Below are 10855 nucleotides of genomic sequence, written 5' to 3'. Positions count from 1 at the left end.
GAGATTTTCACTCTGCAGCGGAGTGTGCGCTGATATGAAACTTCCTGGCAGATTAAAACTGTGTGCCTGACCGAGACTCGAACTCGGGACCTTTGCCTTTCGCGGGCAAGTGCTCTACCAACTGAGCTACCGAAGCACGACTCACGCCCGGTACCCACAGCTTTACTTCTGCCAGTATCTCGTCTCCTACCTTCCAAACTTTACAGAAGCTCTCCTGCGAAACTTGCAGAACTAGCACTCCTGAAAGAAAGGATATAGCGGAGACATGGCTTAGCCACAGCATGGGGGATGTTTCCAGAATGAGATTTTCACTCTGCAGCGGAGTGTGCGCTGATATGAAACTTCCTGGCAGATTAAAACTGTGTGCCCGACCGAGACTCGAACTCGGGACCTTTGCCTTTCGCGGGCAAGTGCTCTACCAACTGAGCTACCGAAGCACGACTCACGCCCGGTACCCACAGCTTTACTTCTGCCAGTACCTCGTCTCCTACCTTCCAAACTTTACAGAAGCTCTCCTGCGAAACTTGCAGAACTAGCACTCCTGAAAGAAAGGATATAGCGAAGACATGGCTTAGCCACAGCATGGGGGATGTTTCCAGAATGAGATTTTCACTCTGCAGCGGAGTGTGCGCTGATATGAAACTTCCTGGCAGATTAAAACTGTGTGCCCGACCGAGACTCGAACTCGGGACCTTTGCCTTTCGCGGGCAAGTGCTCTACCAACTGAGCTACCGAAGCACGACTCACGCCCGGTACCCACAGCTTTACTTCTGCCAGTATCTCGTCTCCTACCTTCCAAACTTTACAGAAGTTCTCCTGCGAAACTTGCAGAACTAGCACTCCTGAAAGAAAGGATATAGCGGAGACATGGCTTAGCCACAGCCTGGGGGATGTTTCCAGAATGAAATTTTCACTCTGCAGCGGAGTGTGCGCTGATATGAAACTTCCTGGCAGATTAAAACTGTGTGCCCGACCGAGACTCGAACTCGGGACCTTTGCCTTTCGCGGGCAAGTGCTCTACCAACTGAGCTACCGAAGCACGACTCACGCCCGGTACCCACAGCTTTACTTCTGCCAGTATCTCGTCTCCTACCTTCCCAACTTTACAGAAGTTCTCCTGCGAAACTTGCAGAACTAGCACTCCTGAAAGAAAGGATATAGCGGAGACATGGCTTAGCCACAGCCTGGGGGATGTTTCCAGAATGAGATTTTCACTCTGCAGCGGAGTGTGCGCTGATATGAAACTTCCTGGCAGATTAAAACTGTGTGCCCGACCGAGACTCGAACTCGGGGCCTTTGCCTTTCGCGGGCAAGTGCTCTACCAACTGAGCTACCGAAGCACGACTCACGCCCGGTACCCACAGCTTTACTTCTGCCAGTATCTCGTCTCCTACCTTCCAAACTTTACAGAAGTTCTCCTGCGAAACTTGCAGAACTAGCACTCCTGAAAGAAAGGATATAGCGGAGACATGGCTTAGCCACAGCCTGGGGGATGTTTCCAGAATGAGATTTTCACTCTGCAGCGGAGTGTGCGCTGATATGAAACTTCCTGGCAGATTAAAACTGTGTGCCCGACCGAGACTCGAACTCGGGGCCTTTGCCTTTTGCGGGCAAGTGCTCTACCAACTGAGCTACCGAAGCACGACTCACGCCCGGTACCCACAGCTTTACTTCTGCCAGTATCTCGTCTCCTACCTTCCAAACTTTACAGAAGTTCTCCTGCGAAACTTGCAGAACTAGCACTCCTGAAAGAAAGGATATAGCGGAGACATGGCTTAGCCACAGCCTGGGGGATGTTTCCAGAATGAGATTTTCACTCTGCAGCGGAGTGTGCGCTGATATGAAACTTCCTGGCAGATTAAAACTGTGTGCCCGACCGAGACTCGAACTCGGGGCCTTTGCCTTTCGCGGGCAAGTGCTCTACCAACTGAGCTACCGAAGCACGACTCACGCCCGGTACCCACAGCTTTACTTCTGCCAGTATCTCGTCTCCTACCTTCCAAACTTTACAGAAGTTCTCCTGCGAAACTTGCAGAACTAGCACTCCTGAAAGAAAGGATATAGCGGAGACATGGCTTAGCCACAGCCTGGGGGATGTTTCCAGAATGAGATTTTCACTCTGCAGCGGAGTGTGCGCTGATATGAAACTTCCTGGCAGATTAAAACTGTGTGCCCGACCGAGACTCGAACTCGGGGCCTTTGCCTTTCGCGGGCAAGTGCTCTACCAACTGAGCTACCGAAGCACGACTCACGCCCGGTACCCACAGCTTTACTTCTGCCAGTATCTCGTCTCCTACCTTCCAAACTTTACAGAAGTTCTCCTGCGAAACTTGCAGAACTAGCACTCCTGAAAGAAAGGATATAGCGGAGACATGGCTTAGCCACAGCCTGGGGGATGTTTCCAGAATGAGATTTTCAGTCTGCAGCGGAGTGTGCGCTGATATGAAACTTCCTGGCAGATTAAAACTGTGTGCCCGACCGAGACTCGAACTCGGGGCCTTTGCCTTTCGCGGGCAAGTGCTCTACCAACTGAGCTACCGAAGCACGACTCACGCCCGGTACCCACAGCTTTACTTCTGCCAGTATCTCGTCTCCTACCTTCCAAACTTTACAGAAGTTCTCCTGCGAAACTTGCAGAACTAGCACTCCTGAAAGAAAGGATATAGCGGAGACATGGCTTAGCCACAGCCTGGGGGATGTTTCCAGAATGAGATTTTCACTCTGCAGCGGAGTGTGCGCTGATATGAAACTTCCTGGCAGATTAAAACTGTGTGCCCGACCGAGACTCGAACTCGGGGCCTTTGCCTTTCGCGGGCAAGTGCTCTACCAACTGAGCTACCGAAGCACGACTCACGCCCGGTACCCACAGCTTTACTTCTGCCAGTATCTCGTCTCCTACCTTCCAAACTTTACAGAAGTTCTCCTGCGAAACTTGCAGAACTAGCACTCCTGAAAGAAAGGATATAGCGGAGACATGGCTTAGCCACAGCCTGGGGGATGTTTCCAGAATGAGATTTTCACTCTGCAGCGGAGTGTGCGCTGATATGAAACTTCCTGGCAGATTAAAACTGTGTGCCCGACCGAGACTCGAACTCGGGGCCTTTGCCTTTTGCGGGCAAGTGCTCTACCAACTGAGCTACCGATGCACGACTCACGCCCGGTACCCACAGCTTTACTTCTGCCAGTATCTCGTCTCCTACCTTCCAAACTTTACAGAAGTTCTCCTGCGAAACTTGCAGAACTAGCACTCCTGAAAGAAAGGATATAGCGGAGACATGGCTTAGCCACAGCCTGGGGGATGTTTCCAGAATGAGATTTTCACTCTGCAGCGGAGTGTGCGCTGATATGAAACTTCCTGGCAGATTAAAACTGTGTGCCCGACCGAGACTCGAACTCGGGGCCTTTGCCTTTCGCGGGCAAGTGCTCTACCAACTGAGCTACCGAAGCACGACTCACGCCCGGTACCCACAGCTTTACTTCTGCCAGTATCTCGTCTCCTACCTTCCAAACTTTACAGAAGTTCTCCTGCGAAACTTGCAGAACTAGCACTCCTGAAAGAAAGGATATAGCGGAGACATGGCTTAGCCACAGCCTGGGGGATGTTTCCAGAATGAGATTTTCACTCTGCAGCGGAGTGTGCGCTGATATGAAACTTCCTGGCAGATTAAAACTGTGTGCCCGACCGAGACTCGAACTCGGGGCCTTTGCCTTTCGCGGGCAAGTGCTCTACCAACTGAGCTACCGAAGCACGACTCACGCCCGGTACCCACAGCTTTACTTCTGCCAGTATCTCGTCTCCTACCTTCCAAACTTTACAGAAGTTCTCCTGCGAAACTTGCAGAACTAGCACTCCTGAAAGAAAGGATATAGCGGAGACATGGCTTAGCCACAGCCTGGGGGATGTTTCCAGAATGAGATTTTCACTCTGCAGCGGAGTGTGCGCTGATATGAAACTTCCTGGCAGATTAAAACTGTGTGCCCGACCGAGACTCGAACTCGGGGCCTTTGCCTTTCGCGGGCAAGTGCTCTACCAACTGAGCTACCGAAGCACGACTCACGCCCGGTACCCACAGCTTTACTTCTGCCAGTATCTCGTCTCCTACCTTCCAAACTTTACAGAAGTTCTCCTGCGAAACTTGCAGAACTAGCACTCCTGAAAGAAAGGATATAGCGGAGACATGGCTTAGCCACAGCCTGGGGGATGTTTCCAGAATGAGATTTTCACTCTGCAGCGGAGTGTGCGCTGATATGAAACTTCCTGGCAGATTAAAACTGTGTGCCCGACCGAGACTCGAACTCGGGGCCTTTGCCTTTCGCGGGCAAGTGCTCTACCAACTGAGCTACCGAAGCACGACTCACGCCCGGTACCCACAGCTTTACTTCTGCCAGTATCTCGTCTCCTACCTTCCAAACTTTACAGAAGTTCTCCTGCGAAACTTGCAGAACTAGCACTCCTGAAAGAAAGGATATAGCGGAGACATGGCTTAGCCACAGCCTGGGGGATGTTTCCAGAATGAGATTTTCACTCTGCAGCGGAGTGTGCGCTGATATGAAACTTCCTGGCAGATTAAAACTGTGTGCCCGACCGAGACTCGAACTCGGGGCCTTTGCCTTTCGCGGGCACTTGCCCGCGAAAGGCAAAGGTCCCGAGTTCGAGTCTCGGTCGGGCACACAGTTTTAATCTGCCAGGAAGTTTCATATCAGCGCACACTCCGCTGCAGAGTGAAAATCTCATTCTGAAGACAATATGTGTTTGCCGCAGTTGTTAGATCGGTTACTGCTGCTACAATGGCAAGTTATCAAGATTTAAGTGAGTTTGAAGGTTGTGTTATAGTCGGCGCACGAGCGATAGGACATAGGATCTCCGAAGTAGCGATGAAGTGGGAATTTTCCTGTACGACCATTTCACGAGTATACCGTGAATATCAGGAATCCGGTAAAATATCAGATCTCCGACACGACTGCTGCGGAAAAAGATGCTGCAAGAACGGGAAGAACGACGACTGAAGAGAATCGCTCAACATGACAGAAGTGCACCCCTTCCGCAGATTGCTGCAGATTTCAATACTGCGCCATCAACAAGTGTCAGTGTGCGAACCATTCAACGAAAAATCATCAATATGGGCTTTCGGAGCAGAAGGCCTATTCGTGTACCCTTGATGACTGCACGACACAAAGCTTTACGCCTCGCCTGGGCCCGTCAACAACGACATAGGACTGTTGTTGACTGGAAGCACGTTGCCTGGTCGGCCGAGTCTCGTTTCAAACTGTATCGAGTTGATGAGCGTGTACAAGTATGGAGATATCCTCATGAATCCATGGACCCCGCATATCTGCAGGGAACTGTGGAAGCCGAGGACGCCCTGTAATGGCGTGGGGCGTGTGGGGTTGGAGTGATATGGGACCCCTGATACGTCTAGAAACGACTCTGACAGGTGATACGTACGTAAGCATCCTGTCTGATCACCTGGATCCATTTATGTCCATTGTGCATTCCGACGGACACGGAAAACTCCAGCAGGACAATGAGACATCCCACACGTCCAGAATTGCTACAGAGTGGCTCCAGGAACACTCTTCTGAGTTTAAACATTTCCACTGGCCACCAAACTCCCCAGGCATGAAGATTATTGAGCATAACTGAAATGCCTTGCAACATGCCGTTCAGAAGATATCTCCCTCTCTCGTACTATTACGGACTTATGGGCAGCTCTGCAGGATTCATGGTGTCAGTAGCATCCAGCACTACTTCAGATAATACTTAAGTCCATGCCACGTCGTGTTGCGGCACTTCTGCTTGCTCGTGGGGCCCCTACACGATATTAGGCAGGAGTACCAGTTTCTTTGGCTCTTCAGTGTATTTTTCTTGGATCTTCTCCTTGATTTTGATAACTCTTTATCCCCTGCATCTAATTTCATTCTTCGTATTGACCCTTTCTTGTTTTCTAAAATTCACTTTGGAATTACAGACATTTTTCCCATTTTACACGGATAACCTAACTTACATCGGAGATCCTGATGACATAATATTTCTAATCTCGCCGCCATTTCCTAGTACTCCCGATACATGCCATCTTTCTACTTTGAGCTTCGTTGGAACAGGTTGCCCCACGGGCTGTCCTCGTTGTCAGTGGTATGTGAGAACACTGTCTAATAAATATATTGCGAACCGAGTTAGTAGTAAAGAAGTACTAAATCACAACGTCACGGCTGATGCGGCATTTTTATCAAGACCCTGTCGACAGGCGTTGGCATACATCAACGGGAACAGTTGAAAATTTGTGCCCCAACCGGGACTCGAACCCGGGATCTCCTACTTACATGGCAGGCGCTCTTTCCATCTAAGCCACCGAGGGCACAGAGGATAGTGCGACTGCAGGGATTTATCCCTTGCGCTTTCCCCGTGAGACCAACATTCCCATCTTAATGTCCACACAGTACATGCGTAGTGCCATACCCAATACACTCATTACTCGCGGCAGAAAATCTCCAACTGTCACCGTTAATGTATATCAACGCCTGTCGACAGCTTAGGGTCATTATTTATAATTTTGTTCTAGAGAGCTGCCTGGTCACCGATGGTTTTTGTTCTTTCGGACATATCTGTTCTTTCGGACACGTTGATATATATCAACGCCCTTCGATAGCTTACGGTCTTGATTTAATTATCATTTTGTTCTAGAGAGCTGCATGGTCACCGATGGTATCTGTTCTTTCGGACATATCTGATCTTTCGGACATGTCCGAAAGAACAGATACCGTCTCCACGTAGTTAAGGCTAACCGGCCGTTGACCTTGTTCTTCTGTGCAGATGCACACGCATTGCCCGAACCCTTATGGCACTCGGTAAGGTTGTCTGCCATGAGTAATGTGTGTAGTGGGCAGGGACACTATGCATGTACTGTGTGGACATGAAGTTGGGAATGTGGATCTCACGGGGAGCGCGCTAGGGATAAATCCCTTCAGTTGCACTATCCTCTGTGCCCTCGGTGGCTCAGATGGATAGAGCGCCTGCCATGTAAGTAGGAGATCCCGGGTTCGAGTCCCGGTCGGGGCACACATTTTCAACTGTCCCCGTTGATGTATGCCAACGCCTGTCGACAGCTTAGGGTCTTGATTTAATTATCATTTCATTCTAGAGAGCTCTGTGGTCACTGCTGATATCTGTTCTTTCGGACATGTTACTGTGCGGTGGTGCCCACTAGTTGCTTATAGGGTGCCTAAGGGATGGTGCGTTCTCGGAATGCTATACAACAATTAATAACATTAATAGCTTCATATCAATAAAGCAGATTGACAGTACTTAACTTCGAAGTTCAAAATGTTCAAATTTGTGTGAAATCTTATGGGACTTAACTGCTAAGGTCATCATTCTCTAAGCTTACACACTGCTTAACCTAAATTATCCTAAGGACAAACACACACACCCATGCCCGAGGAAGAACTGGAGCCTCCGCCGGGACCAGCCGGACAAACTTCGAAGTAACAAGAGTGTCGCAAGCGATGGGCGACATGTAAACTAGTAATGTTCGTCGCTATAGACAAAGTGAAAACAAGCAATGGATATGGATCACTAATAATTGTTCTCATAACACTCTCTGTTAGGCCGAGCGCGCTACGGTCGCAGGTTCGAAACCTGCCTCGGGCATGGATGTGTGTGATGTCCTTAGGTTAGTTAGGTTTAATTAGTTCTAAGTTCTAGACGACTGATGACCTCAGAAGTTAAGTCGCATAGTGCTCAGAGCCATTTTGTTAGGCCGAGCTAATACTATGCAGGGACAATAATGTCCGGCCGACGCTGACAGGAGCGGCGCTTATATTCCCTTCTTGCAGGTCGCTCCTGTCGTGTTGCGGTCCTTGTCAGTGGGCTATTGGCTGACATCGCCTCACTGCTTTCCCTGGTCTTGCGTTCTTCCTCTTCGTTCGGCGCTTGTGGTTATGCCAGAACATTTACGACACCTGAAGACGGGCGTATAAGAGCCCGAAACCGGTCGTGTTCTAAGTAAAGGAACCTTACAACTGTAGCGGTATTTTCAACCTCTGGTTTTAAAACCATTCAAAAGCCAAGATTGCATAAAATATTTTTCGTTCAAGACAACCGATTTCAACAGTCTTAGCGGTCATCTTCAGGTCTTAACCGTTTGTTCGTGGTAAAACGTGTTCATTTTACGCTGAAGTTCATGCATAAGATGTCAAGTGGATGAAACTGAGCACATTATAAACGTTTGTCATCGCTAAAATATTTAAAAACTCATAGCACCTTGTCCAAAAGGTCATGTCCATATACATATTGCTCACGGATGCTTGTTACATGATACAAATACGGTACACAATAGCACATTTGTTTACAAATGCTGGACACGTACTACACAGTGCAAATCAACTTTAATTGGCGTACAAGTTACAACTGAGGCGATTGTAGCTTGTACGCCATTTAAAGTGGATAACAATTAAAACAGATGGTCCTTCGATACTCTCCTAATGAAAAAAATCAATATTATTCAAATGGTGAAATGGTGTCGCTGCACCGTGTTATAACGAAGAGCGCCACCACCGTAACTGCTCGCTGATCGACACGCACTGTCTTATCCTCTGCTTCAACTGTCTCGTGTTGCGGGACCAGCTCTATTTGGCGCTACAGTCACGCAGAGCTCACGTCGTGCGAAGTCTAGCTTTCTGTGTACGACTAGGACACCTCTGGTAACATGCTCTCGGAGTTTCAATCGTTTCTATCGAGCTGTTAATGTGTTACGTTACTTCATGTATCTCGCTCTTAAGTTTTGGAGAGCAGTGTAAAGAGAGACTTGTATTAAATTTCCCGGAATTTTGTTAACATCAACTTTATGTGTGAGATAGTATTATTTCTTTCTTTGGATGGTTGGTTGGTTGGGGGAGGAGGGCCCAAACAGCGAGGTCATCGTTCCCATCGGATTAGGGAAGGCGGGGAAAGGAAGTCGGCCGTGCGCTTTCAAACGAACCATGCCGGGATTTGCCTGCAGCATGGACGGTTCACAACCGCGTCCGACCATCCTGATTTAGGTTTTCCGCGATTTAGGGAAATCACGGAAAATCTATATCAGGATGGCCGGACACGGGTGTGAACCGCTGTCCTCCCGAATGCGAGTCCAGTGTGCTAACCACTGCGCCACCTCAACCTCACTCGGTTCTTTCTCCGGTTTTCCCCCCGTCTGTTACTCAGTAATATTTACCAGGTATAAGCTGTATGTTCACAAAAACAGTTGGCGCGATACCTGAACAAATCGCCACTGATGAATACAAAACAGTTGTAGGAAACGGCAGGGAACGTCAGTACTGTGAAGGTACCGGGTAGAAAACGTATCGGCCATTATATCGGCAACAAAAAAGAAACCACAGCTGATTATGATGCAAACTTCGTATAACGAGTTAAATGAGTGTTTTTCGCTTCTTACTACTATTCGTCACAGTGGATAATGGGCTTGTGTAACTGATCATACCGTGGAACAATAGGGGATAGCAACAAAATCTATCGGCTTTTCCATCTCAGATCTTCAGGGAACGACAATTTTCAACGCCGACACTCACTTCAAGCAACAAAAAGCGTAAAGTTATTTGGAAAAACATTTTGATACAATCTGCAAGTAATTATTTCATTACATCATACATTCGATATTCACTTTCAAGATTGCCTCTAATGTGATATTTACTTTTATAAAAGAGATAACTATCATCAGGGTACTTATCTACTATCAGTTTCAGAACAGTTCAACTCGGTGATTCTAACAGGAAGCTTCTCACGGTGCTATTGGCACAATAGGTTCCGTGCGCACCATATATAAGACTGCGATTAGCCAGAACGATAATGATTATTTCTGCTGTAATACGGCTGAATCCTTCAGTACGGCCATTATTCAACGCGAAGTGGGTGCATATACCTCGCAAGCTAAGCCAAAGGAGGTTTGCATAGCTTCTCACGTCTTACACATCTTAGTGCCATCATGCGTGATGATTGATCAAGACACATCTAAATTCCATACTCCAGTCGCGATTGCTTGGGAATATCAGAACAGTTTGGGCAGAACTGACATTCATCTTACACCTGGGTAGAGTTAACGGTCAGAGTTGAAACAATGTCATTCACAAAGATCGTCTCACAGCACCTTTCAATGTATCAGACTGGAAAACTATAGAGGTGCGCGAGATAACAGTGATATGTTCTGTTCACTTACAATTTATCACTGGATGAACACTGTCTGCCCCCGGTAGCTGAGTGGTCATCGCGACGGACTGTCAATCCAAAGGGCCCGGGTTCGATTCCCGGCTGGGTCTGAGATTTTCTCCGCTCAGGGACTGGGTGTTGTGTTGTACTAATCATCATCATTTCATCCCCATCGACGTGCAAGTCGCCGAAGTGGCGTCAAATCGAAAGACTTGCACCAGGCGAGCGGTCTACCCGACGGGAGGCCCTCGTCATATGACATTTCATTTCACTAGATGAACACTATATAAGGATAAACATTAATAAAACTGACAAACTGCAGGTACAGATTCCTGACTGAAAATGGAGGAAAAAAGGTCCTACGAACATGTGTACGGAAGTGTACGGTATGCGCGCAACGACAACAATTCGTCCCGCAAGACAGTACAGAGCTGCATGGTATGCACGTTACAACAGAAGTTCAAAGTGGAATCCATGAGATTTTAAGTGACAGGGACAGTAGCGGTTGTCATGCAGGACAGATATAACCATACGCTGGTTTACACAATGTTAGCGGGCCACTTGCCTGGAGCTTGTACTAGGGTTTGTCTCAATGTCCTGTAGAATCCGGTCCTCCACATTTGGTGTACGCGTCCGCCGCCTCCCTGCACGTTCGTC

General features: G+C 48.3%; 2 non-coding genes across 2 annotated transcripts; one reads left to right on the top strand and one right to left on the bottom strand.

Moving 5' to 3' along the window:
• Window positions 1-1567: 1567 nt before the first annotated feature.
• Trnal-caa (transfer RNA leucine (anticodon CAA)) lies at window positions 1568-1642 on the bottom strand. The gene has a single exon. It is a non-coding gene; the product is annotated as a tRNA-Leu (tRNA).
• Window positions 1643-6982: 5340 nt separating this feature from the next.
• Trnat-ugu (transfer RNA threonine (anticodon UGU)) lies at window positions 6983-7057 on the top strand. Its single transcript has one exon. It is a non-coding gene; the product is annotated as a tRNA-Thr (tRNA).
• The last annotated feature ends 3798 nt before the right edge of the window (window positions 7058-10855 follow it).

The sequence above is a fragment of the Schistocerca nitens genome, chromosome 2, assembly GCF_023898315.1.
Source record: "Schistocerca nitens isolate TAMUIC-IGC-003100 chromosome 2, iqSchNite1.1, whole genome shotgun sequence".
In the NCBI taxonomy this organism is placed as follows: domain Eukaryota; kingdom Metazoa; phylum Arthropoda; class Insecta; order Orthoptera; family Acrididae; genus Schistocerca; species Schistocerca nitens.
This window is presented reverse-complemented; position numbering and strand designations above follow the sequence as displayed.